We start from the raw sequence: 11,350 nt of genomic DNA, 5'->3' as shown, positions 1-11,350 counted from the left end.
GCGTTCATTCAGCATTAAATCAATGATACAGCAACTGCCAGACGAGAGAGAGAGAGAGAGAGAGAGAGAGAGAGAGAGAGAGAGAGAGAGAGAGAGACTATGCCAGTTTCTAATCTGTAAGACACGTGGTTTTCATGCTGACCTGGTCGTCTGTTAAACAGAATCTACATCTTGTCGACAGCCCTCTGGTCACATTACTTTGACTTTGCCAAACTACAGGTAATGTTTGTGTATGTAGGCTATACTGGGAAGTGTGAGTCTCTGGCTGGCTGCCTCTCAAAAACCATGAGCTGTCTACCTAGAGAGCATTTTAGGGCATCATGGGCGGGGTTGTTGAGATAGGTATAAGTTTTGAGGCATGGGTTAATATACAGATATATACTTTGTATAGGCCTATATTATTAGCTTATGACCGTTCAGCTTCAGGTAACTGAGATTAATAGTGCGACTGTTGTTGACCTGTCCTAAGATATCTGCTGCACTGCAGCCTAAACACCAGGGGGGGTTTCCAATTTCCTCACATAGACATTTGTTTGTAACACCAATATCTGTCCCTGTATAGCTCCATACTGTAAGCCAAATCATTACCTGCCTACAATAAACCATCCCTCTTTGTAATTATTTTAATCAGAACTCAAAACCAGTATGCTATGTAAAGGATCTGTAATTCCTTTTACATGCAAGAATGATGGGTAAAACACAGGAGGAAAAATATATATTTTTTATAATATTTTAAAAAATATATTTTTTATAATACGAATATTTTTTTAAGGAATCAACTAGCCACACTATGTTTAGTGTTTTAGAACTATAGTTCTGCCATGAGGCCATTTTCTGCATTACAGTAGGGTATTCAGTCAACTGTCTGTGTGAAAAACATAAGGACACTGTTTACCTCCTCCATTTATGAACCAGAGAACTGAGGTAATCACTTTCACCTATATTGCAGCAATTTAATGGACTAATGATAGTGTAAATAGTTTGAATAAGTTGGTATGCATCAAAGCAACACTCAAAATTAAAAAAATGTTGTTGTTTGATTTGTTCTTTAGACATTTTATTCTGGTAAACTTGATAACCATTATTTAAAATGTATTAACAAAAATTAAATAAATAAAAAATATCCCCCTTTGGCCTACATTGAAAGAATTTTCAGCATTACAGATCAATATAATTTGCATATAGAATACTGATCTAAGTTCTTTCTCAGATCTGTTTACAAACCAAATTCTGTCTTTTCTTTTCTTGCCTCTATGTAACCACAGGGCTTTTACACTACTAAAGAGATTGTTGAATTGTCTATATGAAGTCAGTGGCGACTAATATCTAAGTAACCACTATTTTATTTTACAAAAAATAACTTTAATATGATATGGTATTATCTTAACTATGGTTTTACCATAAACAATTGGAGTCTTTTGCTTCCAGTAAAAATCCTTCAGTTCTGTTTACTGGCCATCATACATTATTCCAGAATATGATAAATGATTGCAAAATTTGTCTTTAAATGTATGTTATTTAGCTTAAAACAAGCATTTTATAGTGTAATTTATTTTGTTAATGATAGCGCAAAATGTAGAGGTGTTATTTAGTACCTGATACACTTTTTCCAAGACTCCCCCTAGCGGTAAGGTTTGGTAACGCATGGTAGTGTGCATCTATAGGCTACAGCTGTATGTGCTGTATTATCTCCTGTTATGTACTTATACTCAGTTTTTTAAGTGTGTCGCACGTTTCAGATGATTGGCTCTTCTTAATCAATATGTTTACACACTGCTTTAAAACCCAATTATGTATCATTTCAGCAGGTCTGGGAGTAAACTATACTGACATCCTGCCTAAGAAAAAAAAAGAGTCACTTCATAGAGTCCAGTGCTATGGTGAGTGATTGCAACGCTTGACATACTTTGAATGAGATCGTGCTGTGCGGCGTAAAGTGACAGAGAGAGTGACAGAAAGGGTGTGGCAGCATGTTTTAGATAGCATAGTAGATCAGTGTACATTACTGCCCGTTCAGTCATTCTGTCAACATTCCTCCTTATCTGAAAGGCAATGCTCCTTTTCCGTCTTAAGCAAGTAAAGAAGAATTACAGCTTTTGACAGCTAATTCCCAGAAGTGACATTTTCAACAACACATCATATTGGTTACAAAACACATATGCTTCTTCAAAAAGCATGTTCAACATTTCAACTTTCTAGATAAATTAAATGTCTGGGGCAGAGCAGGATTGGCTGGTTTTCTCAGACCCTCCCCGCTGTAGAATGTAGGTGGGGCTGCAATCTGACCCAGCCAAGCAGGTTCGTTCTGATTCTCATTTTTGACCTGGGTGTGGTTGTCACCTGTACTTTATGTGTCAATGCCACTCCATGACTCTTTTATACATACGTGTTACACTGACATTGCCACTTTCAGCTGTACATTTTCTAATCAGATTTTCTATGCAGTTTGACATCGTACAAAGACAAAAAGCTAATTCTGAAGGGATAATAGAGTGATTAGCCAATGGTGGCTGATAATCATTGCTCTGTTGATATTTGCAACTGGGGATTTGAGACCATGGCCAGTCTGGACTGTGCCATAACAGGATTGTTGCAACACAGCAGTTTTGTGTGTCAGAGGGTCTTTGGGAGGTTTTCAAACTCACTGAGCCTTGGCTTCCTGCTTTGTCCACAGTCTCAGGGAGGATTCAGCCATTCTCTTGACTAACTCTGCATGCCCGAAAGAGTTCGTGAAACAGAATAAAAATGTAGTACTACCATACGGAGATACCTAAAACAGGGAAACATAATCTTTAGTTTGTGGTATAGAAACTAGAAACTTGTACTGGTAATGATAACCCAACAATATGATATGATATGATAACCCTACAAAACTTGGTAACACTTTACAATAAGGTTTCATTTGTTAACAAGTTACTGTATTAACTAGCATTAACTAACCATGATTAATACATTTGTTACTGTATTTGTTAATCTTTGTTAACATTAACTAATAAATATAGAAATTAGCATTAAAGAAGATTAATAAATGCTGGAGAAGTAGTGCCCATTATTAGTTGATGTTAATTAATGTAGTTAACTAATGTTTTAATTATTGTCTAATTACTGTTTTAGATTAAACAAAACATTTAGGCCCGGTTTCAAAGACAGGGTTTGGATTAAGCCAGGATTAGGATTTAGTTCAATTTGGATATTTAGCTTTTATAAACAGGCCTTAGAAAAAAACATCACTGATGTGCATCTTGGGACAAAAACAATGACACATACATATTTTAAGATGTGTCAAACAGCTCAAACATAATCTGGGACTATAGGTTTAAGCCTGGTCTGATAAATCATGGGTTAAAGTAATGAACTTTCTTGGCCTCTCACTGAAACAGTTTTCAGTGGTTGTAAATGTTCCTTTTTGGCCTAAAGAAAGTGAGGATAATTAATCTGCATAGGAAACCTAAATGTCACCTTTATCTGAAAGAGAGATGAGAATAAAGCAAAACTTCATGACCACAAAGCGTATCCCCTTCAGAGACAAAAGTTGTAAAGATGTGTTGTCACCTACAATGTCTCAACATACCTCAGCAGATGGCTAGCATATTTGCATCTTATGTTTTCTAGGTGCATTTTTAGGCACATATTGCAAAGAGAAACTGCGCGACACACCTTTAGCGACTAGAAAATGCTGTTGTGTATTAAACAAAACAAGTGCTGACACTCCTGCCATTGAACCTTAAATCTTCACACCCGGAAAAACGACACTCCTCTTTCATTAGAAATCAGAAGACTGATGAATGTGATTTTTACATAGCCTATAGTTTTTTTTTAGAAATATATGCTTCAATATAATAATTATAATTTACTTGCTTTTAATCAAATGTTATACTGTATTTGTTTGCCTATTAGACGAGTAATTTAAGAAATCCTTGCTATGAGATGCATGTTTTATATTTAAACTGTCAGGTAGGGAAGTCTGTTTTGGTTGATACCTCACAACAACATGTTTAAATAAAATACTCTCCACCCATGTTTGGATAATGCACCTTGCACTGAGAGAAATGCTCAATGCAATGCACTACACACCCCATAGTCCACACTACAGTTTTATCACTGACAGGACTCGCCACCAGAGGAGAATAAGCTCTCATTTGTACCCCTCACCACTAAAAAGTCCACTCCACCATGGATAGTTGCACGCAAGCTCATGGTTACATCTTTGCCTTAGGTGTGTTGAGTTCCAAAGCAGGCCTATCCTGGCAGAGGAATGCCAAGAAACCCACACACATAAATGCACTACAGTACTTCAAATTTGACAGCACAGGTCTCACTGCTACATTGTGTTCATATAATGACCCACGCATGTCCGTCAGGAGCTTAAATCAGATACAATCCTCACCTTCACTATGGGTGTGTAAGGGAATTCCGGCATTTCACCCATTTCATAAATTCTTGGATCCAAACCCACTTCTACTGAGTATTATTTATTATCAGCAGTGCATGCAAATATCTATTCATTTGCATATATGGCAAATTCTTTACTTGCCCTTTTCACTTGTAGAATATGTAACAGCTAGAATGTGTGCCAACAAAAGTTGAAAAGACAGTCAATACAATCACATCTAGCATAGAAGAAACTCTGCAGGTAATGAAAATGAATCACTAATGGTGAAGATCTAAATGAAAATGATAGACAAACCCATTCACACATAAGGATCAATGATGTTCTATCTAAACACTGTTTGAGAGGTTTGGCAATATGACAAAGTTAATATTTAAGCCAATGGAATGGACTGTGTTCACTTTTAGCCAATTTCACACAAGGACTCCACAGTTGTAGCTTATCTTTGGGCATTGTGATATCATATTGCCTCGCAGCTTTATTCATTTTCTCCACAGTAAGATAGTAGGCTACTATAACACATTTCATGTCTTCTGAAGCATCAGGCAGGCTCTTGTTACAATATACCGAATGAGCTCTCGGTATTCTGTATACTTTTGCAATATCATTGTCATTATACTAAAGGACAATACGATTATTAAAACATTATTTGGATTTTTTTTTAATCCATTATTTGGATTTTTTAAGTTGATGCATTTTCCCCCAATTAAGAGTTGATGTAAAAACGATTGATGAGAAACATTGTTAATTAACTTCAGATTTATTTGTAAAGCTCTTTTCTGACTGACCCAAAAATACATTATATATACAATTAAGGAAAATCCCAAATTCAGTATCTCAGAAAATTAGAATATTATTTAAAACCAATACAAAGAAAGGATTTTTTGAAATATTGGCCAACTGAAAAGTATAAACATGAAAAGTATGAGCATGTACAGCACTCAATTGGGGCTCCTTTTGCCTGAATTATTGCAGCAATGCGGCATGGGAAGGAGTCGATCAGTCTGTGGCACTGCTCAGGTGTTATGAAAGCCCAGCTTCTCTGATAGTGGCCTTCAGCTCTTCTGCATTGTTAGGTCTGGCATATCACATCTTCCTCATCACAATACACCATAGATTTTCTATGGGGTTAAGTTCAGGCGAGTTTCCTGGCCAACTAAGTACAGGTATACCATGGTCCTTAAACCAGGTACTAGTTGCTTTGGCATGGTGTGCAGGTGCCAAGTCCTGTTGGAAAATGAAATCTGCATCTCCATAAAGTTGGTCAGCAGCGAGAAGCATGAAGTGCTCTAAAACTTCCTGGTATACGGCTGCGTTGACCTTGGACCTCAGAGAACACAGTAGACCAACAACAGCAGATGACATGGCTCCCCAAACCATCACTGACTGTGGAAACTTTACACTGGACCTCAAGCAACATGGATTGTGTGCCTCTCATCTTTTCCTCCAGACTCTGGGACCCTGATTTTCAAAGGAAATTCTAAATTTACTTTAATCAGAAAACATTATTTGGACCGCTCAGGAGCAGTCCAGTCCTTTTTGTGTTTACCCCAGACGAGACGCTTCTGACTGTCTGTTGTTCAAGAGTGGCTTGACACAAGGAATGCGGCAGCTGAAACTCATGTCTTACATACGTCTGTGTGTAGTGGTTCTTGAAGCACTGACTCCAGCTGCAGTCCACTCTTTGTGAATATTGTCATTTTTTAAAGGGTTTTGTTTCACAATCCTCTCCAGGGTGCAGTTATCCCTATTGCTTGTACACTTTTTTTCTACCAAATATTTTCCTTCCCTTCACATCTCTATGAGTTTGCTTGGATACAGAACTCTGTGAACAGCCAGCCTCTTTTGCAATGACCTTTTGTATCTTGCCCTTCTTGTGCAAGGTGTCAATGGTTGTCTTTTGGACAACTGTCAAGTCAGCAGTCTTCCCCATGTTTGTGTAGCCTGCAGAACTACTGAGAGACCATTTAAAGGCCTTTGCAGGTGTTTTGCGTTAACTAGCTAATTACAGTATGGAACCAGGTGTCTTCAATTTTGAACCTTTTCACAATATTCAGATACTGAATTTGAGATTTTCCTTAGTTGTCAGTTATAATCATCAAAATGAAAAGAAATAAACATTTGAAATATATCAGTCTGTATATGTTCACTTTTTGAATGGAATTAGTGAAATAAATAAAATTTTTGATGATATTCTATTTATATGACTAACATGACTATATACTAATTATATGACCAGCACCTGTATTTCAGATTATTGCCATAAGGCAACACTTTCTTTTAAGAGCCGAATCTGTTTTACACCTTTGTAAATTTATTGATTTGTTGTTTCATTCAGCTGTGTATTTAAGCCCCTTTTCTTTGTGATCACACTGTTTTCTAGTTCCTAGTGTTCTGAGTGTTTGTTTAATAAACTTTGATACTACTGAAAATAGATCTTTCTTGTCATTGTTTTTGCAACCAACTGTGACACCAAACTAGTGGTTATATGCACTTTGCATTTTTTGAAGGCTCAAAGCTTCTTGGAGTCTGACTGTATTAAGGAAGTTTCTGCATAAACATTAGCATAAAATATTAAAATATTTTGATTTTATTTTGGTTTGCAGTTTGTTTCATCCATCAGCTTCATTGAGCTGGGCATATTTGAGGGCTGAAGTCTGTTGACACCTATGGACATTTTTCTATTTGATTTAGGCCTAGTCCACACGTACACGGGTATTTTTATTAGGCTACCGGAATTTTTCCTCCTCCGTTTTAAAAAACAATCGCGTCCACACAAGCACGGTTTTAAAAACAAATCTGTCCACATGAGAACGCAAAACTACGCTATGATTGGCTGCCTGATTTCCACATGGGTCCCATCCACGGCACCGATGCACATTGCACTGACTGAGGGATGCCACGGGCTCAAGTGAAACCCTTCTACAAGTTCCTTTACTTTGGACTCAGCGACAGATAACTGTACACAGGTGCAGGGCTGAAGTGGACTGTAATAGTTTCACACACTTGCTTTACTATTTTGTATTATTGCATTCTGGGGCCTTTGTTCTGCAATACAATGAAATAACTGAACATGTATCTAGGCTATAGCTACATGTAATAAGCTGTTAGTAGAGTCCATGCATCGCATAACCTCGACTCACGTAAATCAAAAGGAGATAACGTGGAAAATCTGACGTCAAACCAAGGAGAGAACGGTGCGCATTTCAACTTTAAAAGCCGAAATCTCCGATTTCACCATCTACACGACAAAGCCGGAGTTTTTAAAAATCTTCACCCTGGCCGGAGTTTTTTTTCCCAAAAAGTCTGGTTTCAGTAAACGGATAGAGCGCTTGCGTGTTGGCAAACAGCAAAACCGTGTAGAAAAAGCTGCGGTTTTGAAAATACCCGTGTTAGTGTGGACAGGGCTTTAGTCTACTGTAGCCTACTTCCGTAGTGTCACATGTATAGTCGGTTTCCTTTGTGTTTGTTAGTTTCCTTTGTTAGTTTCCCGCCACTTATCTGTCTCCTTGGTTACCCTTATTAGTTAATTCTGTTCCAGCTGTGTCTTGTTTATTAACTCGTTATGGTTCCCTATTTAGGTTCCTCTTGCGTAGTCACTCCTTGTTCTAGTCTAAAGTCTGATCAGTGGTGTTTGGTGTTCTGTTCAAGTTTATCTTGAATAGTAAAAGTCTATCTGTTTGGAAGTTCTGGATCTCCTCATTTCTGCTGCACTACACACCGTCGGCACATCACGCTGTCATATTATTCTTGTTTTTCATTCACGTTTAACTGTAATTCAGATAACCAAAATGCACCTGTTTCAGTTTGAAATTATACGCCCTCAGAAATAATTTGTCCCATGCTTTGTCTACTTGTTTGTGCTTGTTTTGTGTGATTACACCGCAATCTTTACCTGACACCTGTTGAATTGGTCTATGAAAAAAATATCTTATTTATAGTGTGAGGCCTAAGGCATGCTGTCAAATGGAATAGTAAGGGAGATACTGAACACCAAACCAATATTTCTATTGCTTTTCCATCTGCTTCCATTCAAAAACAGACACTGAAACACACACAAATACACACACCCCCTGATGACTCATTGTTTCTATCCATCCAACAATACCTGGTTCTCATTACTTTTCCTCTATTGGCATTAAGATCCAACAAGGTTTTCTAGTGACTTCTAAGCTGCTCTGAGCATGAGGCCCAATTTAGAGACTCTTTAGAAACCTACTCTGCAGTTTAACCTTCACATTAGCATTCAGTCTAAAAAAGGTCAGGCTTTTAAAACTCTTCATGAGGCAAAGTCTCACAAAGTATCTGCATCCCAAACAAAGGTTGGACTGGTTATATAAACTCTCTGAACTGGCATTAGAGAAAAAGTGTTATGTCCAGAACTTTATTGCTAAAAAAGCCATCAGTAAATAAGATATGCTAATGAATACTGTGGTGCATGTGTTCATGTTTTTGTGACATTTATTTTTGTGATAATTTTTTTAATATGTAAATTGAGTCATGCATTGATATGTGGAGCCAGATTCGACCACCGCTCTCACAGTCGATTCTGGTGTTATGATTGTGTCTGGTGTGCGACCCCTTTAAGGGCACCGCGCCTTTAAAATTCGAACACGTTTTCAATGAGTGTACACACACCGGTGGTGGCATTCTGTGTCTGTCTGCGGCGACTCAGGAAGATGTTTAAAATCTTGCCACGCCACAGAGCTCCATTTCAAGGTTTTATATTAAATATAGCCTATATTATATTTCCCTCAAATCGTCAGTGTGCATACTGATTTCACCCTGTGCAACAAGATACACCCATCGTGCAGCTCTTCTGTCAGAAGTCGATTCAAAAATGAGCTTGCGTGTATATAATGTGCGCCTCCGGTGTGAGATACCTGAGGCGCGGCGCTGAGCTTTGGTCCTGTGTGCGTGTGCGACACCCTTTAGGCACAATTGGCTTAAGAACGTGCATGTAAACGCACTCAAAGGCCCCGTTCACACTGCAGGAAAAAGTGTCCCAAATCTGGGGTCAAGTGACCAGGTCAGACTTCTTCAGAGGAACACTCAAATCTTGCCCAGATCTGATTTTTTTCAAATGCGGCCACAGTGTGAACAACCAATGCGGATTTGATGCGACTTTTATGTCAATATATACAAACATTTTAGTTAGCCCTAGACACAACAGACACAGACAGTAACATTAAAAACTTGACTAGATATGGAGAACAGCGATGGAGCAAGTCAATGGAGGGAGAGTGAAGTGTTAGACCTAATTAGTATATTTTTGAGATACTTCAATTAAAGCTAAACTAGAAGGATCCTTTTGTAACCGCTCTGTTTTTGAAAAAAATTGCACAGGTAAAGGCAAAGAACGGGGACAGACAGAAGAACGTGGCTTTAGCACCAAAAGAAGGTGAAGAGTCTTAAAGGTAAATTTAAAGAAGCAAATGATTCTAATAACCGAAGCGGTCGTGGTCGCATCACCTGCCCATTTTATAACGAGATAAGCCGTGTGGGCGATGAACCCAGCTGTCCAGCTGCTGGATAGCTACTAAGCAGGTGAAGAGGAGCTCTCTTTCTCTTCATTCTTCTCCTCTTCAGCACCTGCTCATTAATGTTACATTCCATTACACAAACATTTTGAAATAAAAGCAAAAATGCTTACTTCCTCCATAACCTCCCGTATAGTGCAGCAGCGTGCTGCGTCTAATGTCATTGATATTTTTCTTTTGCGCATGCGGGTTAGTTTGAAACCTCAAAAAGTTGGAATCAGATATAGGCCACATTTAGATAATGTGAACAGCCAACCAAAAAATCAGATCTGAGCAAAAAAGCAGAATTGAGCATTAAGACTTGTGGTGTGAATGGGGCAAAAGTGTTCTTTTCCTCTCTAGGCAGGTATTCTTCAGGTTTATTTATCAAAATGTTATTTTATATATTTGTGTGATTTTCTGTATTTTGATCGCGGCTTTAAATTGTTATGAGAAAACGTTTTACGAATATTTATTCACCACATTACCTTTTATTCAATCCTAAATTCACAAGTTCTCAATTACATCAAATTAAATAGACTAAAGAATATGTGTATTAGGCGTGATGTTCGTGGAGCGCTCTAGGCTCGGAATTTGGCCCGAAACCCAGAGTACCCCCTCCCCCGTGATTCAGATACTCTAGAACTAGACTGAAGTGTATTATAGATTGTGTTGACATCTAGTAAGAATTTGTTAGAATCAAGTGAGGAGATGGGGTGGAGTCATTGTTATATGTAAAAAAAGGGACATGTGCAAAGAAAGTGAGAGAGAGAGCGCACAGGTGAAGGGAGTTGGACTACAGCGTGTGTGTGTGTGTGTGTGTGTGTGTGTGTGTGTGTGTGTGTGTGTGTGTGTGTGTGTGTGTGTGTGTGTGTGTGTGTGTGTGTGTGTGTGTGTGTGTGTGTGTGTGTGTGTGAGAGCCTGTTTATGTGGTTTATGAGGACACAAATTTGTATAACTACATGGGTATTACACTGGTATTACACTATAAATGTGGTTTATGAGGACATATCAAATGTCCTCATAATTCAAATGGCCTTAAAAACATACTAAATTATGTTTTTTTTGAGAAAGTAAAAATGCAGAATGTTTCCTGTGATGGGTAGGTTTAGGGGCAGGGGCAGTGTAAGGGGATAGAAAATACGGTTTGTACAGTATAAAAACCATTATGCCTACGGAGAGTCCCTGTAAACCACATAGACCAATGTGTGTGTGTGTGTGTGTGTGTGTGTGTGTGTGTGTGTGTGTGTGTGTGTGTGTGTGTGTGTGTGTGTGTGTGTGTGTCATGATTTGAGCTCTGACAAATAAATAAAGTCCTGCAAGTTGCATGTATGCCTACTACGTCGGACACATTTACAAGACACTGAAGCTTACTTGGGTGTTCCATAGCCCCTCTAACATTATGTTTACATGAGAAGGAAGAGTCATTACAGTATAAATA

This window comes from Pseudorasbora parva, chromosome 2, assembly GCF_024679245.1.
Source record: "Pseudorasbora parva isolate DD20220531a chromosome 2, ASM2467924v1, whole genome shotgun sequence".
Taxonomy (NCBI): domain Eukaryota; kingdom Metazoa; phylum Chordata; class Actinopteri; order Cypriniformes; family Gobionidae; genus Pseudorasbora; species Pseudorasbora parva.
This window is presented reverse-complemented; position numbering follows the sequence as displayed.